A 21211-nucleotide genomic window follows, 5' to 3' on the forward strand; every position below is an offset into this window, starting at 1 on the left:
CTGTAACACCACTTTCAGGGAACAATGTACATATATTCCCAGATCTCTTTGCTCCTCCACACTCCTCAATGGCCGACCATTTATTGTGTACGTCCTACCTTGATTTGCTCTTCCAAAGTGCCACATCTCATACTTATCTGTTTTAAATTCTATCAGCCACTTAATGGCTCAATATCCCAGTGGTCCAGATCCCTCTGCCAGCTTTGAAAATCTTCCTCACAGTCCACTACGCCTCCTATCTTTGTGTCATCAGCAAATATGCTGATCTAATTCACCATGTTATCATCTAGGTCATTTATAGAAATAACAAACAATAATGGTCCCAACACAGATCCCTGAGGCACTCCACCTGACACAGGCCTCCAGTCTGAGAAGCAACCATCCACCATCCTCTCGGTTTTCTTCCATAAAGCCAATTTTGGATTCAGTTTGCAACCTCTCTATGTATACCTAATGTCTGAACCAACTTTTCACATGGAACCTTGTCAAAGGCCATATAGACAACATCCACAGCCTTTCCCTCATCAACCTTCATGTTAGCTTCCTCAAAAAACTCTTATGATTTGTTAAATACCACCTACCATGCACAAATTCATCCTGACTATCCTTAATCAGCTGATGATGGTCCAAATATCTTTTTAAAATATGTTATTGAGTTTAACAGAAACCCTTTAGCCAAGGTAGACTAATGATAACTGTTTATGGACCATGGACTAAGCTTTTGGACTGTGGACATCTGCTGGGTACTCTGTGTGACTTGTGGTGCCGCTGGGTCGAGCTGTGCAGACAGAGAGTGAAGGAAACGTTCAGAATGGCGGCCATAGCACTCGAACTACAGTAGTTGGAGCGGTGGAGTCCGAACAGGAGAGCTCCGTGAAAGGCACGTGCCTCGTCAGATAATGAAGAGTTAAAAAAACACAATTTGAGAACTGAGGGAAGTCATCCAAGGAGGGCACTGTTACGCAGGAAAGTACCCGCACGCGGGAAACCTGCTTTTGTTATGCATGTTGTGGCGTCAGCCAAGGGGGACCATGGCGGGAATAGTGCAAGTATAAAAGTCGGGCTACACGATATCATATGCATATCACGTATCAATTGTAAATGAGAAGCATAACCATAATTATTCCATAACTTATTTCATTCAGGACATCAAATTCTATAATTATAATAATTAAACAATGAAATCATAACTTGAATAATATTGAATACAAAAATTATATAAATAATACATGTAAAATTCCCTTACATTAGATATTTTATACTTCTCTGATTGATCATGTTGCTCAATTTTGATCTGTGATCTGAAGTTGAAACCCCTTTACTTATTTGTCCTAATAATGAAAAGGCCTGAAAGCCTGCTTGCCACGTACAAGAAAGATGTTTTCTACCTTTACCAGCAACAGTCCCTGCAACATTATCCACTCAAACAATATCACAATGAAAGAGCATTTATCTCATTGCATTTCATGATCTTTAAATTACCAACAGCATTTCTTTTCTTCAACCTTAAAAAGTCAGGGCTTCAACATGATGCAGCACAAAGCAACCATTCTGTTGGCAGGTTGATCGAATCAGTAGGGAGCCAATCATGGCTGGAAGAAGCTATCTCTTGTGATTATTGACAAAAATCTCGTGAACACCAGGAAGTCGTGTGGGTGGGGTGCAGGTGTCATTTTCCATCACTGCCTGTTGGATAACAAATGCAGGGGAGCAGCTGGTCCCCATTTTATGCTGGAAATAGAGAGAGTTCAGCCCCCCCCCCCCACCCCCGACAAAGAAATAAGATTCTTTTTAAAAAGAAGGTAAAATTACAGCAGTGAAAATTAATCCAGGCAAAAGGACAGATAAACCTGGGCAATTTAACTATGTATGTCAGCGAAACTGAGAAGTGAATCTATTCTTAAAGTTCAGATGCACATTGGGGATCATTCAAGATTATTTTCATCTGCTCAGTTTTGCTGTAACAATTTCTGTGCATTCATTTATCTAAGTGTTAACTCAACCCCCTTTGGTTTGATCACCCTGACTTAAAAATCCTGTGCATTCATTGCCATCTTGCAAGGCAAAGATTATTCAAGTCCACTGCTTGACGTTCCACCCTTTCATGCAGACACTGGCCAAGTAGACAAACATCCCAGTCACTGGCAGTCTTTTTAATTTTTCATTTGATTTAAAAAAAAAATTCAGGTTAAATAGTTTTATTCGATCTTAATATTTATTTATTGGTTTGTTTTTAAATGTTCTTTTAATTTAAATTTAGACATACAGCACGGTAACAGGACATTTTAGCCCAAGGGCCAGTTCCACCAAATTACATTCAAATTAACCTACAACCCGTATGTTTTTTTTGACATGGTAGGAGGAAACCCAGGCAGACACAGTGGGGTGGGGGGGAGGGGGGGAGAGAGAAATTAGGGAAAACACCTTACAGACAGCACAGGATTCAAACCCCATCACCGATCACTGGCACCGTAAAACCGGTGCGCTAATCGCTATGCTAACTGTGCCGCTCTGCTTTTCATTCCGAAACCATCATTCTCATAATGAATCAAATACAAAATCTGTTCTGCCCTCATCCTTCCCTGACCTTGAGCCTCTCTCTCTCTCTCCCATTGCGTTAGAAGTGGCTCAGTTGAGCCAGACGATTGTGCTTTGAAATCCCATTCCAGATGCATGAATGCATTTGCTGGGGCATTTTCAAGGTGCTGCCTTTTAGATTAGACATTACATTAAGGTACACTTCAAAGTCACACGGCATCATCATACCCGAGCCATACAAACTAAGATATTACAGGGATACCTTGGATAACAGTTATTACGTTCCAAAAAAGTTCAGTGTTATGGAAAACTGCACTGATCAAAGCATTATTATAATGGACTTTAATGCAATATGTTCCAGTCCTATAATTATTTATTTTTTTACCCAGAACTCTTATGCAAACAAGTAGAAGTGTCAATCGGTCTTTGGAAACTTTATAGCCTGGTTGAGATTTTTCTTTCTCAGCTAAAAAAGTGCATGATGGCATCTTTTGCCAAAATAACCCGGCTTCATCAACATTGAAAATGTCCTCATCTCTGTAGCCTCCTTGGTCAATCACTTCTTTTGGGTCAGTCAGAAAGCTTGCAGCTGCATCACGATCAGCACACGCAGATTCGCCGGTCGTTCGCACACGATGGGGAACCGTGCATTTTTTTGAAGTTGTAAAACTAACCATGACTTGCTGACAAAGTTTCCCTTTCCTTTCTATTTTCTTCGATTTCTTCTAATGTCTAATAGAGGCTTTGTTGCTGGAGGTTGAATCGCCATTTGACTTCATGGAATTTTTTTCTGGTTGCAACCTTCAATCCAGATTATTAAAAGACCTTCAATATTTTCCATGGCAGAACTACTATGTCTAACAATCAACTTTAGTCAGACAAGATGCTGTTGCCATTCCATGTTCTTTCATTTTATCTTTATTCTTGGTTAGAGTTCGAACAGATGGTTCATTCATGCCTTTGTCTCATGCTATTTTAGCAAATGATGCGCCATCGTCATGTGGCTTGACAATTTCCCATTTCTCTTCCAATGTTGGCCATTTACGTTTATTACGTGGATTACTTTCACTGCTTTTCCTTTTTCCGCTCATATTGTTTGTAAAGGTGCACTTTTATACAACACAATTAAAATATGACTGAACAGCCATGGCCTTCCTGCTCGAGCGATACATGGCTGCGTGATGAGCATGGTTGCTGACAGGTTAAATTACTGTGCCAATGTTAGCAATGCAATATTAATAACATTTAACAACTTTTGGTTATTAAAATTATAAACTGTGTTATATCAAAACCATGTTATACAAGGTATCCCTGTATCTGGTATTTATGGAGTCACACAGCATAGAACACAAGCCCTTCAGCCCATGAAGTTCGTGTCAACCAGCAACAACTCATTTACACTAATCTTCCATTAAGACCAATTTCCACCACATTCACATAAATCCCCCCCCCCCCCCCCCCCACTCACCTGCACACTAGGGGCAACCTACAGTGACTTGTCTGATGATGACAACACCACTGAAGTGGGCCAGGCATCAAATCGTGATGAGATGGAGCATAGGAAAGAGATTGAAACTCAAGTGTCAATAAGATGAAGGAAATGATCACCGACTTCAGGAGTGGAGCCAGAGTTCTCACGTGCCTGCTTTAATAGCGTTGAAATCAAATGAGAAGATAGCTTCAAGTTCTATGGAATAAATATCTCCAACGATTTGACCTAGGACAAGCATAATGGGAAAGGAAGTGGACCAATGCCTCTACATCCTTAGACAACTAAGCTCATACCCTGCCCTACAACAACTTCTATTGGTAAAACATCAAAAGCATACTTCCAAGATGCACCACAGTGGGGTATGGGAGAAAGCACATGATCACAGCAAAATTGGGAGAATGTAACAAAAGATTTGCTCCCCTCCACAGACTCCATCTACATCTCCCCATCTGGGAAAGGCAGCTGACACACTGAAAGACATCACACCACCTTCTCCTTCCTCGAATGGACGAAAAGGCACAAGTGTGTGAAAGTACGCACCAAAAGTCTTCTAAGTAGTTTCTTCCCTGCAGTCATTGGGCTCCTGAATGAACCCCAATAACAGTCGTCATGCGCCCTTTGCTTGTGGTAATTGAAATCCTATTCTCTATATAGGATTGTAATCCCACACTGCAAATTGTGCTTCATACATGTATGTAGGCCATGTCACAGACAACCTGTTGGTCTCTTCACAGCAGAACCCTTCGCACTGTAGTAGGTCAGATGTATTGTCAGAGTACATCACATACAACCCTGAGATTCTTTTTCCTGCAGGTTAGCAGAGTTATCACTCATTAGACTTGCAAAATAAAACTACTCAATGTACACATGTAAACAAATAAAGAACTGTAAACAAATGACTGTGCAATATGGAGGGAGAAAAAAATAAATCAATAACGAGTCCTTGAATGGGTCACTGATTGAGTTTGTCGTTGAGGAGTCTGATGGTGGAGGGGTAGCAACTGTTCTTGAACCTGGTAGTGCGAGTTTTGTGACACCGACACCTCTTTCCTGTTGGCAGCAGCAAGAACAGAGTGTGTGCTGGGTGGTGTGGGTCCTTGATGATTGCTGCTACTCTCTGATGACAACGTTCTCTGTAGATGTTCTCGATAGTGGGGAGGGTTTTGCCTGTGATGCCCTGGGCTGCGTCCACTACCTTTTGCAGGGCTTTACGCTCTGGGGTATTGGTGTCCCCATCCCAGACAGTGATGGAGCCGGTCAGCACACTTTCCACCACACATCCGTAGAAATTTGCCAGGATTCCCGATGTCATACTAAACCTCTGCAAACACCTGAGGAAGGCGTTGGCGTACTTTCTCCACGATGCCATTGGTGTGCTGGGTCCAAGAAAGATCACCTGAGATACTGACCCCCAAGAACTTAAATTTGCTCACCCTCTCCACCTCTGATCCCCCAATGATCACTGGATCGTCCACCTCTGGCTTGCCTTGGTATTTTACAACAACTAAACTTAAAACATACCAACCCACGCATTTTTGGAATATGGGAAGAAATTAGGGCACCCGGAAGAAACTACACTATCACAGAAAGCAGGTGCAAACTCCACACAAATGGCAGCTGAGGTCAGGATTCAACCCAATTCTCTGGTGCTGTGATCTGAGAATAATTTTCTCTGACAGTTGGTTTCACAAAATAATGAAAATGAAGGACTATTTTGTCCCATTTCCAAAGATGTGGTCAAAGCGGCTTGTCCAACACCTGGCCATTCAAATTCCATTCATGAGCATTGCACCTCATGCCAATTTATCATTTTTTTTACAAAGAAGAGTATTCAATCTAATTCAGTAGTTCTCAACATTTCCTTCCCACCCACTTATCACCTTAAGCAATCCCTTACTAATCACAGAGCACCTATGGCATAGGGAATACTTGAAGGTGGTATGCGAGTGGAAAGAAAGTACTTGAAAAACCACTGGTCTAATTTCTCTTTCCATGGATGCTACTTGATTGCTGAGTTTTTCTATCATCCCTGTGTTCGCTTTTGAGTCCAGCACCCGTACTTTGATTTGTTTTTGATGTCCACGATTGAGTTTTGGACTCTGGTCCCACTCCATTTTGAAACAAACTAAGGGAGAATTTCTGGGGCAGAATCGTTTCGTCAATGTTTCAACTACACCATTGTACAGGTTTTGTTTGATCTTAAAATGGTAATGCGCACATTCAGAACACTCCAGGGCTTTGGTCTCTTCTCTGCACCCCTATCTGTACAACCTCCTCTAGTTCTACAGCCCTTTGAGATCTCTGCATTCCTCCCCTTCTGGTGTCTTGTTCATCACCAACTGGTTGTAGCCCACCACTGGCAGCCACGAATTGAGCTACATGCCCTTGTGGCTTGAATTTCCTCCCTGTACTACGTTACTGTCACACCGACGTTCTCCTCTGTTTAAACACCCTTTGATCAAACCAAAGCTCTGTCAATTACCTTGTGATATTTAACCACATTAAGGGTACTATGTAAAGGCATGTTGACCCCGCATCGGACTTGTCAGCCACAAACGAGCCTGCTGCTGACGTGGACATTACCCCTCCATAAATCTTCGTCTGTGAAGCCAAGCCAAAGAAGAAGGGTACTGTGTAAAGGCATGTTGACCCCGTAGATTAGGCGCGCTGTCCATAAGGAGTTTGTATGTTCTCCCTGCGACTGTGTGGGTTTCCACCGAGTGCTCCAGTGACCTCCCACCCTTGAAAACATATGGGGGTTGTAGGCAGGATTGTCAGATCTGGAGCCTTTGGTGGCAAACGACAGAAACTTGGCGCTTTCTTGAATCAGCTGGCGATTTTAGAAGATTTTTTTGGCTCCTTTTGGATCTGTTGGCACTTTTAAATTTTTTTTAAAAATCCAGCGCCAAATCTGACAACCCCAAATGATAGAATCATTTGCTTACCTGCCGCTTTAGTTAAATACTGAACTACCCTTTAAATCTGCAGAGGTCACATTAAAATACTATTCGGTTCAGTTCAGGAGACCAGAAACCTTATGTAACTCAAGGGAAATTGCTCACATCGCATCCACGCAGTACTCAACAATAAAACCGTTAACAGCAGAAAACATTGAGAATAATTTACAGCCCTGAAAATCATGTTGCTTTTTCTTCACACTGACTGGAAAGAGCACCTGCATCACAATGCCAAGATTAGACCCAAATGCACAACATAAAAGCTGTGCCCGTCTCTGGGGCATTGTCGTTGATGACAAATCTGTTCCATGCTGATTTCCAGATCAGGGAGGGAATGGGGAAGAGAGGCTGATGACCAAAAACACTTAATTCACAATAAATTATTTACAAAAGGAAAACCATTCACATTCTCTTCCCAGCCTTAATTTTGTATCCATACTTTTCAATCACTGTACATTTTTAGATTAATTTCTATTTACACCATTACCACCACTCCAGCACCTTGTTGTTACTCATCCCCTCCGTTGTTTGAGGGGCTTCACCTCAAATATTTAAATTTAGATCAGTGGTTCTCAACCATTTTCTTTCCACTCACATACCACCTTAAGTATTCCCTATGCCATCGGAGCTCTGTGATTAGTAAGGAATTGTTTAAGGTGGGATGGGAAAGACTGAGAATCACTGCTCTAAACCCAATTGTTACTGAAATATTTTGCTTGAGAAAGATTGGCATTGGCCCATTTCCTTTGGGGTTATGAAACTGTGCACATAATGAGCCAATTAAGTATGATTAAAACAGTGATTTTCAATTTTTTTCTTTCCACACACACACCACCTTAAGCAATCCCTTACTAATCACAGAGCACCAATGGCATTGAGATTACGTAAAGTGAGATGTGAATGGAAAGAAAAAGGTTAAGAACCACTGATATCATTGGTGTGTGTGATGATGTATGGGGGGGAGGGGAGAGAGGCGTATTATACTGATTGCTTGTTATTGGCTATGGCTGTAGAGATACTTCACCCTACTGGTACAACAGATGGAGAACCTTTTCCTACTGGCCAGTTTAGAGGTGGCTTTTCGACTGTTAATAAAATTGATATGCCATCGATAAGGTTCAGTCAAGTATTATTCCAATACTGGGCTTTTATTACAATTACATCATCTCAGTGTGACAAAGTCCACCTGACTGTGACATTGTGCATCAATGGGGTCAGGTCCATCCTTCACAACACCTGGGACAGATAGAATCTCAGCACTTATCAGCACTTGGTGCCCTTGTATTTCAGTTCCATATACAGGAAGGTGGTCATCAGAATGAGGATCATGCTGGTGTGTCCTTGGACCCGTTGTCTGGGACTTGCACAAGTCGAAGAGAGGCTGCTTATTAGTCTTTTCCCACCCTTAGTTTAGTATTCATACCTTTCCATCACTGTCCATTGTTATTTACATCATTACCACCAATGTGGCACCTTGCCGTTACTCCCCCTCTGTTGTTTGAAGGGCTTCCCCTCTATTTCAGCCCGTCAGTGCCTGGAAACAGATGGACTCCAGACTGTGCCCTCGCGTTGGCTGCACCAACCCTCAGTGGCGTCCCTCAGCACGTGGTCCTGCAGCCAGGAGCGTGCCAGTCGGCAGCATTCCCTCACCGACATCTCTGTGTGCCGAAAGACCAACAGGTTTCGGGCAGACTAAGGCATTTCACCAGGTTGCTGGTTTTCCAGCAGTTCTGGATTTTGGACTCTGCGCGTATCCCTGGGAACAGCCTGTAGATCAGAGAGTCCTGTGTCATGCATCCTTTCCACACACCCTTAGCGAATCTCCACTCTGCAAAATGTGGGCTATATTTTTTTTAAGCAAAAATAGACTTTTTTTGAATATTATATTTAAAATTTTAAAACCACAATGCATTCAGTCAATAATGAATTATACATATAAAACAATACATGTGGTATATAGACTAATCCCTCCTCTACCACCCTTCTCCACCCCACTACAACCTCCCTCCCAAATAACCCAAAGAAATAAAGAAAGGAGATTATCAGTGAATATTCAAGTTCAAATCAACTACCATGAAACCAAGTGCTACCATAAAGGTTATTTTGGATATAAATGAAAGTATTTTTAGAGAAACTGTTAAAGATTAAATTTCTATTAGACCCAATGTTATTTTTATTAGGGAATATTAAAATGTTTAGTTTAAAATCAAGGGTAACTATGTATCAAATTGAATTTTTATGAGTGGTTTTAGGTATTTCAAGGAAGTGTACAGCTATTGCTTGGAAGTCTAGATTTAGGAATGTATTCCTCTTGAAAAAAATAACATAATTTACATGACAAATATCATTTCTTACTAAAAATATGGAGCCCATATTTACAACTAGTTAGTTTGAAAATTTAAACTCTCGAAGGGAAAGCCACTCAAAGTCTATTCCCACCCTTCGTTTTGTAGATTAAATAAGACCGGGCAGATGGACCCTGCGGGGGACTGTTGAGACTTTGTTGGACCCATGCAGGTTTGCCCCATTGAACTAGCAGAGCCTCTGCAATGCATGTGGATTTTCGCTGCCGCCACCTCTGTTGGGGTGAGTTGGGTTGTCAGCCTGAGGAAGGTGTGCCAAGGGCCTAACCGGGCCACTGGCGTGGGGGTAAGCCGGGTTATGCTGAGGGCCTGACCAGGACACTGGCGTGGGGGTAAGCCAGGTTGCGCCAAGGACCTGACCGGGATACTGGCGTACAGGTGAGCCAGGTTGTCAGCCTGATGAATGTGTGCCGAGGGCCTGACCAGGACACCAGCGAGGTGGTGAGCCGGGTTGTGCCGAGGGTGTGACCGGAACACTGGCGTACAAATGAACTGGGTTGCGCCAAGGGCCTGCACGGGACACTGGCGTACAAAATACTTGCACTATAATCCGAAGGCTTGTGCACAATAAACAAAAGATAAATGGTTGTAGAACAAACTGGTTTTTAAAAGTGTCCAAGTCTTCTCCGAAAGAATAACTGATACCAGGCTAAATGCCCCTCGTGTATATTTGAAAGGCAAACAGAATTCTTTTTCCGCCTTCCCCGTCTCAGAATAAAAAATGCTATCAACTAACTGTTGCCTTGTAGACCAGACACCGCGAAGGACAAAGCACTTTACCCAATTCACAAGTCAGCATTACCTCATTACTCCAAACCGATAGATGGCCAGCTGAAGTATCTGAACGTGAACCATGCTATGTAAATAGCAAAGCGAAATACTCAATGTCCCTACGAGTTAACATTCCTTGCAATGAGCAAACAACTTTTGCAACTGGATTAAAAATGCCTTATCCAACACAGGCAGTCTGAGTGCTCACTGCCTTCCCAAGCACAGGAGAATGGAGTTCACCCAGGCACAAAGGTCTCCATGGCAACCACTGAATTTCGACCCTTGTTGGCATTATTTATGCAACATTTCACCACAAAAGGCCTCCTCTGTAGCTGTGAAAACCAAGTCCTGCAATTTTCCAATCAGCACTCTTACTTGCCCACTCCTGAGGCAACCTGCATTCCAACATTAAAAGATGAAAATTGAGATGCTTCACAGAGACTGAATCATGGATTAAGGTCTGAAATCTAAAGCCTGAAAGTTGGTGGTGAAATTTTTATTCAGCAGGAGCTCAAAGGGTTGACGAAGACGGGGCTGATGTTAACGGGGCATTTCAAATGGTCTTTAAGAAAGAATCAGTTGGTCGGAAATGGTACTGAATTATGCACAAGATGCAGAAATGCTGTAGGAACTCAGCAGGTCTCAGTGTCTATAGGAGGTACTGACATTTTGGGCCTCAGCCCTTCTTCAAGGTAGTTTTTAACTTCACTCACAGGGTCTGCACTCTTTCGCGCTTTACTCAAACCTGGCGCAAGCTCTCTTTTAGTTACAGTTCAGTCTAAATGTACCAAGGTTCAGATTGTGCCACGGAAGCAAACATCACAGGGCCATTTGACCCATCTCATCTGTGCAGTAAGTCCCAATTTGGCATCCCTAACATATTCAATCCTGTTTACAAAGTTATCAGTAGCCCCTTTTAAACTGCAGCACCTGGGTCGCCCTCCTGGGACCCAGCTGCAATGACTGGGGCAAAGGTGCTAGAAGCATCTTTCAAATTGCAGGGGGATCTACCCATTAAATCACCAATCCACCAACTTAAGGGGAATACCGCCATCCCGCCCCGCAATGATGCATCACACACTCACCGGAAGTACTGCCGGATGTTCGGACGCTAGCTGCCCGGTGACGCGCGCACGTAAGCACTGGCATCACTGGAATAAGCGGGTCGGCCATCTTCGTTCCTAGATTGGCCGTGGCCGAAGTAAATTTAACTGGGTTCTTGGACTACCTCTGAGGTAGGTCAAGGACCCGGTTGGGTTCCGATGGAGTTGACCCAGTGGGACCCCTTTTACACAGTAGTTTGAAAGGGCCCTAGTGAATCTAATTCCATTCCCCCTTTTGAATTTATGTGCTCCAGAACTGAACACAGACACAAAAAGGAGTGCATACACAGAGATTGCCCTAGGGTTCAAATGGGTAAAGTGCCTGAAGAGGTTGCACAAAAATTGGATTCGTATTTCCTTGAGATGTGGAGCTTAAACAATAACCTCATCGTGGCCTTCGAAATAATTGATGATTTTGAGAGGAGGATAAAGAAACAGAACTCCTTCGTGTCAGTCCGGAGCAATCCTTCATCAAGTGTGGATCACCCAAGGGAAGCACTTCTCCCTTCACAAAATTGAGGAAATGCAGAACTTTTAAACTGCAAAACAACCTGCACTCCAATAGGTCGGAATGACAGGTCTTTTGTTCAGAGCATCAAGGGATACCAATTAAAGGCAGGTTGATGGAGCTGAAATTCAAGCCACCAATGAACAAGAGTGAAAGCACAAATTCCCAGCTCCTGTCTTCCCAAGATGTTTTGCTCAATTTCAAATGAATTTGAAATCTTCATGGGGAACTCAACACAGGTATGCGAGAAATGCAATATTGCAGTCGCTGCGATCGTGAGCAAAGAAAGAAAAGGGGGAATTTACTTTGTGAGTCAGGAGGAATTCCTGGAGAGAAATGGTCAGTCATCTGCTACGGTTATCAAAACTAAAGGACGAAGATATCAAGTATGTCAAGGGGGGGATAAGTGCTGAGGAGTGGAGAAGAGGTGATTGATAGGATATTGAACAGGAGAGAGGTGACGAGACAGATAGACCAAAGGGGAGGGATAACAGGATAGAGGGAGAAGGATTAACTAACAAAGAGATGGGAAAAATGGATCCATACATAGGTGCAGGTTACGTAAAATGGGAAAATTCAATCTTCAGGCCACTGAAAAGGCTGTCAAAAGGAATATGACGCATTGTTCCTCAAGTGTTTGCCTGGCCTCACCATGGCAATGTCTATGTGGGAAAGGTGAGGAATTAGGAATTAATATGGCCAGCAATCAGAAGTTCAACTTGGACCTGGGGTGGGGGTGGGGGTGGGGGGTGGGGGAGAAACACTGAATATGTAAGTGTTTTTAATGAAGGGTCTCTGCTTCAAGGCTGGCTCCAACCACGGAGAAAATTTTTAACTTACCTTTTTTAGAGCAGCCCTAAAAGTCTACTCCAGTTTCGCTTTTATGCAGAGCGGAGCTTTGGTGCGTCCTCCAAAGCCGTTGTAGGCAGGGCGACTGTTTCCACGGCGAAGCCCATCATAAATACACAGCGAGCAGTGGTCGACTTGGTGACCCATAATCCCCCATGCAGCTGGACCGGCTCTGGGAAGCGCAGAGCAGTTCTAGCTGTGAGTGGGATTATGGGTAAAGAAGTCAGCCATTAATCATTTCCACAGTGTATATATTTCACTCTCAATCACTTATGAGTTCTTGATTCTGGATATTGCAAAGTATCAGTGAAAGTAATTGGTGTGGCTGCCAGCTTCTTGATCCTGACCCACTGTGATCAGGAGATTGAGAAGGATGAGGGAACGGAGTGGCAAGTCCGTGGCCCCGAAGATGTAGCGCCAGCCACTCTGACGATGACTATTCCGCGGTACTCTGGCATAATACGTTCACTAAACAGTCCTGGGTCGCAGACTGATGGCATCATCATGATGTCATCAACCTGCCCTAGCCAACTGCTTGTAGTGGCTGGGCATTTATGGAATGCTCCAGTCCACCAGTGTCACAAGCCGAAAGAAGGATCGGAGTCGGCGCATTGGATCTGCTCATGGACCATTTACAAAGGTAAGGTTTGTGACACAAGGGTGGAGAATCTCCACCTTTACCTTTAGATTTTTTTTGCTTTACAAAAGAGGTAGAGAAGGCTGCACTGAATGCAGGTTGGACGAGGTCCATCACCTTGTTCTTCCCCTTCACAACTTCCCTGTTGATCTCGCCCATTTCCTGCTATGCCTGCCTTTTTGTCAGGAGATGTGAACAGTCCTACTGGTACCATTTCCCAACTCTTCCTCCACAATTTTAATGAGCAGATTGGTATTCCCTTTTCAACAGTACCTCTGCAAAGCTCCTGGATTTGTTTAACATCTCTGCTTTGGATGGTACGGTTGGCATAGTGGTTAGCGCAATGCTGTTACAGCACGAGCGATTGGGACCAGGTTTCGAATCCCATGCTGTCTGTAAGGAGTTTGTACTTTCTTGTGTCTGCGTGGGTTTTCCTTGGGGATTCTAGTTTTTTCCCACCATTCAAAAATGTACTGGGGGTTTGTAGGTCACTTGAGTGTAAATTGTGTATTACACACACATAAATACATACATACACACACACATATACACATAAACATATACATACACAACATGCATATACATACACATAATGTATATACATGTGTAACAGGAGTTATATGTGTAACAGTTACACTGATATACACACATACACATATATACACATGCACATACATACACACACATACATATGTACATACACACACACACACATATATATACACACACACATGCACACACACACACAACCATATAACCACTTATAGCACAGAACAGGCCAGTTTGGCCCTACTAGTCCATGCCGTAACAAATCCCCACCCTTCTAGTCCCACTGACCAGCACCCGGTCCATACCCCTCCAGTCCTCTCCTATCTATGTAACTATCCAGTCTTTCCTTAAATGTAACCAATGATTGAGGGAGGATTCACGTGTGGAGTAGTGGCCGGACGGAGAACTCCAGCCCTCTCCAGAAAAGTCGGGAAAAACAAGAGAAAATACAAAGGCACAGAAATAAAAGTTAAAGAAAAGTGAGTATAAAGGTGGAAAGAAGATGGAGACAAAAGAAGAAAAATCAAAATCAACGATAAGAAGAGAGGAAGAGAAGACAACGGAGGAAAAAGGTGAAGGCCTTACCTGTCCGAAGAGGCCCGCTGTGGAGAGAGGAGCCCGCTACCTCAGGTCGGTAGAAAAAGAACTACAACAATGGCTCGCAGAGCCGAGTAAAAGTGCGCAACCGCGCATGAAAAAAAACACACCGACGGGAGGGGGGACCAGCTGGGGAGTCGATCTCCACAGCCGGCAACGACAGCTGCAGAACACCTGCAGCAAGAAGAGACCACAGAAGACAATGGAAACAAGAAAGAAGAGAAGGAAAGGGCAACAAAGAAACAACAGATGGCCAACCCAGAGGAAGAAGAAGAGGAAGAATACAGTGAAATAGATGAAGGGAAAGGCCAGGTAAAGGATATACTTTCTCTTGTTAGAGGATACATGGAGTTATTTAAAGAATGGCAAACACAGGAATTCAATGATTTAAGAAGAAGAATAAACAACACAGAAGAGAAAGTGAATAAAATAGATATGACCTTAACAGAAATGGGGAAAAAAATGGACAAGATGGAAGAACGGGCAGTAGCAGCAGAAATGGAGGTAGAAGACTTAAAAAAGAAATTGGAGGAATCTAATAAAAAAACTAAAGAGACACGAGAACTACTAGCTCAAAAAATAGATATAATGGAAAATTATAACAGAAGAAATAACATAAAGATAGTGGGCCTTAAGGAAGATGAAGAAGGCAAGAATATGAGGGAGTTTATAAAAGAGTGGATCCCTAAGACCCTAGGATGTTCAGAACTACAGCAAGAAATGGAAATAGAAAGGGCACATAGAGCATTGGCCTCTAAACCACAACCACAACAAAAACCAAGATCTATTGTAGTAAAATTCCTAAGATATACTACAAGAGAAAAGGTACTGGAGAAGACAATGGAAAAAGTAAGAGAGGGCAACAAACCACTGGAGTATAAAGGGCAAAAAATCTTCATTTATCCAGATATAAGTTTTGAACTCCTAAAGAAGAGAAAAGAGTTCAATACAGCAAAGGCGATTTTATGGAAGAAAGGGTATAAATTTATACTGAAGCATCCTGCAGTATTGAAAATATTTATTCCAGGACAACAAAACAGACTATTCTCGGATCCAGAAGAAGCACGAAAATTTGCAGAACAATTACAAAAATAGACTGAGCGATGAAGACGGGTAATGAGGGTAAAAATGACCACGATTGATATGTATGCGGGTAAAGAGGTATAAGAGTGAATAGAGACAATGTGCATACGTGAAAGTATCTGTAATTAGAGGAAAATATAGATAGTATAGACAAGAATTAATAAGGGAAGGTAATGGAATAGAGAGAATAAGGAGGGAATTAAAAGAGTGACCTTTGTGACATATGAAAAGTGAAATCTTTTCTGGGGGGGCTGGGTGGGGGAAAAGAGCGGTCACTGCAAAATCAGTTGACGCTTGCGAGTGGATTCGCAAATCCAAATGGAGAGGGGAGATGTGGTTGTCCGACAAGGGATAAAGGACAACTCAGGAGGGGAAGGGGAGATTGGGGATAAAGAAGATAGAAATAGGAGAATAAGGAAAATGTTGGATGTTGTAGGAATGTTGTCTTGTAAAGAGTTGAAAATAAGAAAACAGAAATGGAAAAGGAGGAAAGGTAATGATGGAAAAACGGAAAGAGAAGATAAACAAAATATAAAATGGCTACGCTGAACTATATGACTTTAAATATTAATGGAATACATAACCAAATTAAAAGGAAGAAACTACTAAATTTACTGAAAAAGGAAAAAATAGATATAGCATTTGTCCAAGAAACACACTTAATGAATTGGAGCACAAGAAATTAAAGAGAGATTGGGTAGGACATGTAACAGCAGCATCGTATAATTCAAAAGCAAGAGGAGTGGCTATATTAATTAGCAAAAATGTGCCATTTAAAATAGAAGAGGAAATAATAGATCCAGCAGGGAGATATGTTATGATAAAATGTCAGATATATTCGGAGCTTTGGAATCTACTTAATATATATTCACCTAACGAAGAAGATCAAAAGTTTATGCAAGATATCTTTTTGAAGGTAGCTAATACGCAAGGGAACATACTAATAGGAGGGGATTTCAACCTGAATTTGGATCCAAATATGGATAAAACGGGGAAAAAAATTAACAGGAAGAACAAAGTAACCAAATTTATAATTAAATCAATGCAAGAAATGAAACTTGTGGACATATGGAGGAAACAAAACCCAGAAGAAAAGGAATACTCATACTACTCGACTAGACATAAAACATACTCAAGAATAGACCTATTTTTGTTATCAGCTAGTATGCAGGATAGAGTAAGAAACACAGAATATAAAGCGAGAATGCTATCGGACCATTAACCCTTAATACTGACAGTAAAGCTAGAGGACATCCCTCCAAGAATGTATAGATGGAGATTAAACCCCATGCTACTTAAAAGACAGGATTTTAGAGAATTTATTGAAAAACAATTAAAAATGTATTTTGAAGTAAATACGGAATCAGTGGAAGATAAGTTTATACTATGGGACGCAATGAAAGCATTTATTAGAGGGCAAATAATAAGTTATGCAACCAAGATGAAGAAGGACTATAATCAGGAAACAGAGCAGTTGGAAAGGGAAATAGTAAACATAGAAAAAAAATTAGCAATAAAGGAAGATACAACCAAAAGAAGAGAATTGGCGGATAAAAAAATAAAATATGAAACATTACAAACATATAAGGTGGAGAAGAATATAATGAAGACAAAACAGAAATATTATGAACTAGGTGAAAAAACACACAAAATCTTAGCATGGCAGCTTAAGACAGAGCAAACTAAGAAAATGGTATTGGCAACAAGGAAAAAAGACAAACAAATAACATATAATCCAAAATAAATTAAGGAAAACTTCAGAGAATTCTATGAACAATTATACCGAACTGAAAACGAAGGGAAAGAAGGGAAAATAGATGAATTTTTGACTAAAATTGAACTACCAAAACTACAAATAGAGGAACAAAATAAATTAACAGAACCATTTGGAACAGTAGAAATACAAGAGATAATAAAAAAATTACCAAATAATAAGACACCAGGAGAGGATGGACTCCCAATAGAATTCTACAAAACATTTAAAGACCTATTAATACCGCCCCTCCTGGATGTAATCAACCAGATTGATGAGACACAAAACTTACCAGATTCATGTAAAACAGCAATAATTACAGTGATACCAAAACAAGGGAAAGATCCACTCTCACCAGCATCATATAGACCAATATCTTTGCTTAACACAGATTATAAGATAATAGCTAAACTATTAGCAAACAGATTAGCAGAACAGGTACCGAAAATGGTAAATTTAGACCAAACTGGATTTATCAAAAAAAGACGCACAACAGACAATATTTGTAAATTTATTAACTTAATTCATGCAGTAGAAGGAAATAAAGCACCTGCAGTAGCAGTTGCTTTAGACGCAGAGAAGGCCTTCGACAGAGTAGAATGGAATTATTTGTTCAAAGTATTGCAAAAATTCAGTTTACCGGAGAAGTATATTAATTGGATTAAAGCATTATATAAGGGGCCATTGGTGAAAGTGACAGTAAATGGATATATATCAAAGCAATTTAACTTAAGCAGGTCAACGCGGCAGGGATGCCCACTATCACCATTATTACTTGCGCTAGCTATAGAACCACTAGCAGAATCGATAAGAAGAGATAATAATATAAAAGGAATAAAAATAAAAGACAGGGAATATAAAATCAGTCTATTTGCGGATGATGTGATAGTGTACTTAACAGAACCAGAACTATCAATAAAAGAACTATATAAGAAATTGAAGGAATATGGAGAAGTGTCGGGATACAAGATAAACGTAAATAAAAGTGAAGCAATGCCTATGAATAACGCGGATTTCTCAAAATTTAAGAAGGAATCCCCATTCAGATGGCAAATGCAGGCAATAAGATACCTAGGTGTACAAATAAATAAAAATCTAGGCCAATTATATAAACTCAATTACAATCCACTAATGAAAAAACTACAGGACGATTTAGAGCATTGGAAAGAGCTACCACTAACACTGATAGGAAGGATAAACTGTATTAAAATGAACATTTTTCCAAGGATACTATACTTATTTCAGGCATTGCCAATACAACTGACAGAAAAATTCTTCAAAGAGTTAAAGAAAATAATAAGGAAATTTTTATGGAGAGGGGGGAAACCGAGGATAGCACTAGATAAATTAACAGAATGGTTTAAACAAGGAGGCTTACAATTGCCAAACTTCAAAAATTATTATAGAGCCGCACAATTAAGGTACCTATCAGATTTTTATCAAACAAGGGAAAAACCAGACTGGACGAGATTAGAATTAGATAAAATAGGGGAAAAGATACCTGAACACATATTATATAAATGGAACGAAAAATTGGTACAACATAGAACTTCTCCAGTATTACATCATCTCCTCAATATATGGAAGAAGATTCATGTAGAAAGAAATAAAACAAATTATCAATTACCAAAACTAATATTGACGCAAAATAAGCTACTCCCTTTTACAATAGACAACCTTTCCTTTAGAAAATGGGAAAAAAAAGGGATTAAAAGAATAGAAAATTGTTTTTCAGGAAGTAGATTCTTATCCTTTGAACAAATGAGAGATAAGTACAATATAACTGGAGATACAGCGCTGGCATACTACCAACTGAAATCCTACTTGAAAGATAAATTAGGAAGCAATTTGAGTTTACCAGAGGAAAGTAACCTTGAATATGTGATTACAGATACAATGTTAATCAAAAGATTTATAACAAATATGTATATTAAACTGCAAGAAAAGGAGAATGAGGAAACAAATGGTAAAACTAAACAAAAATGGGAACAAGATTTAAATATAAAGATAAAAAAGGAAACATGGGAGAAATTATGTTCTGGAACGATGAGAAATACAATAAATACGAGGCTGCGTATGATACAATATAATTGGTTACACAGACTATACATTACACTGCAAAAGTTAAATAAATGGGACCCAACAGTATCTGATAGATGTTTTCGATGTAAAAAAGAAAGGGGAACAACAATTCATGCAATCTGGACATGTGAGAGAGTAGAAAAATTTTGGGATGATCTCAATCAGATATTAAATAAAATAACAGAAAACAATATACCAAAGAATCCAGAGATCTTTCTCCTAAGTAACATAAAAAATAAAGAATTTGGAATTGACTTGGAAGATGCACAAAAAAGATTTGTTAAGATAGCCCTAGCCGTAGCAAAAAAATGTATTATGTCAACCTGGAAATTGGAAGATAATTTGAAAATACAACAATGGTATATAGAAATGAATAAATGTATTCCATTAGAAAAAATAACATATAGTTTAAGAAATAATATTGAAATATTCGAACAAGTATGGGAGCCTTACATTAAATACAATAGCAAAAACCTACCGGGAACAAACATTACCTAAGTTGATGGAAGGAGAAGAAAAGAAAAGAATGGACTCCGTAGAATTTCTGGTGTATATTTGTTGAATGACAACATTGTCTGACTGGCTTAATGCAACCTAGATTGTATACCTAAAATAGATGAGGGGGGGGGTGGGGGGGTGGCATGGGAGGAGGGAGGGGGGGGGGAGAAAAAGTCACTGTATATGTGTGAAAAAGAAAAAGTGTATATCATGGCTAACGTGATTTATGGTGTGAAAAATAAAAAAAATAAAAAATAAACTGTAACCAATGATCCCGCCTCGACCACATCTGTCGGAAGCTCATTCCACATCCCTACCACCCTTTGCGTAAAGAAATTTCCCCTCATGCTCCCCTTATAATTTTCCCCCTTCAATCTTAAACCACGCCCTCTAGTTTGAATCTCCCCCACTCTTAATTAAAAAAGCCTATCCACGTTTACTCTGTCTGTCCCTTTTAAAATCTTAAACACCTCTATCAAGTCCCCTCTCAATCTTCTACGCTCCAGAGAAAAAAGCCCCAGTCTGCACAACCTTTCCCTGTAATTCAAACCTTGAAATCCTGTCAACATTCTCGTGAACCTTCTCTACACTCTCTCTATTTTGTTTATATCTTTCCTATAATTTGGTGACCAAAGCTGTACACAGTACTCCAAATTTGGCCTCACCAATGCCTTGTACAATTTCATCATAACCTCCCCACTCTTGAATTCAATACTCCGATTTATGAAGGCCAACATTCCAAATGCCTTCTTCACCACACCATCTACCTGAGTATCAGCCTTGAGGGTACTATTTACCACAACTCCTAAATCCCTTTGTTGCTCTGCACATCTCAATAGCCTACCATTTAATGCATATGACCTATTTAGATTTGCCTTTCCAAAATGTAACACCTCACACTTATATGTATTAAATTCCATTAGCCATTTCTCAGCCCACACCTCCAGCCTTCCTTAAATCACCTTTTAATCTACGGTAGTCTTCCTCACTGTCCACCACACCACCAATCTTTGTATCATCTTTATACATATCACGTGTCATTTTTTTCCCTTGTAGCTTTTATTTAATATCTATACATTGATGTGGTTTTAAAATTCTTAAAATATTTTTTAAAATGTACTGGACGTTGTAGATCAATTGGGTGGCACAGGCTTGTGGGACGAAAGGACCTGCTACCATGTTGCAAGTCTAAATTTAATTTTAAATTTATAAATTATAAATTTATAAACTGCTGTTAACTTCAATGGTGATCCGCCCACCAGCCACATCCTCCCCTTCCAGCTACATCCTCCCCTTCCAACCCCTATCCATTTTGCGCTAGGATCAGCCTCTTCTTGACTCTATGATCTTCTCTTCCTTCCCCATTCATCCTTTCCCTACATTAGACACTTTCCATTGTATCTGTCGGTGCGAAACGAGTCGCTACACCTC

General features: G+C 40.6%; 1 protein-coding gene and 1 long non-coding RNA gene across 14 annotated transcripts in view; one reads left to right on the forward strand and one right to left on the reverse strand.

Annotated features, from left to right (window-relative positions):
* Positions 1-21211, reverse strand: part of ctnnd2b (catenin (cadherin-associated protein), delta 2b) — a 1542927-nt gene that overhangs the window by 637297 nt on the left and 884419 nt on the right. Inside the window, exon 1 of one of the 13 annotated variants that reach the window (XM_069907053.1) lies at positions 10153-10333. The exons of the other annotated variants lie outside the window; for them this stretch is intronic. The gene's annotated coding sequence lies outside the window, so the exon portion shown is untranslated. Of the gene's footprint in view, positions 1-10152; positions 10334-21211 lie in introns of those variants that run through there. 13 annotated transcript variants of the gene reach the window in all.
* Positions 10438-21211, forward strand: part of LOC138751969 (uncharacterized) — an 83209-nt gene continuing 72435 nt past the window's right edge. The window contains exon 1 of the long non-coding RNA XR_011350293.1: positions 10438-10579. This is a non-coding gene — a long non-coding RNA (uncharacterized lncRNA). The remainder of the gene's footprint in view (positions 10580-21211) is intronic.

Source organism: Narcine bancroftii, chromosome 1 (genome assembly GCF_036971445.1).
Source record: "Narcine bancroftii isolate sNarBan1 chromosome 1, sNarBan1.hap1, whole genome shotgun sequence".
Classification (NCBI taxonomy): domain Eukaryota; kingdom Metazoa; phylum Chordata; class Chondrichthyes; order Torpediniformes; family Narcinidae; genus Narcine; species Narcine bancroftii.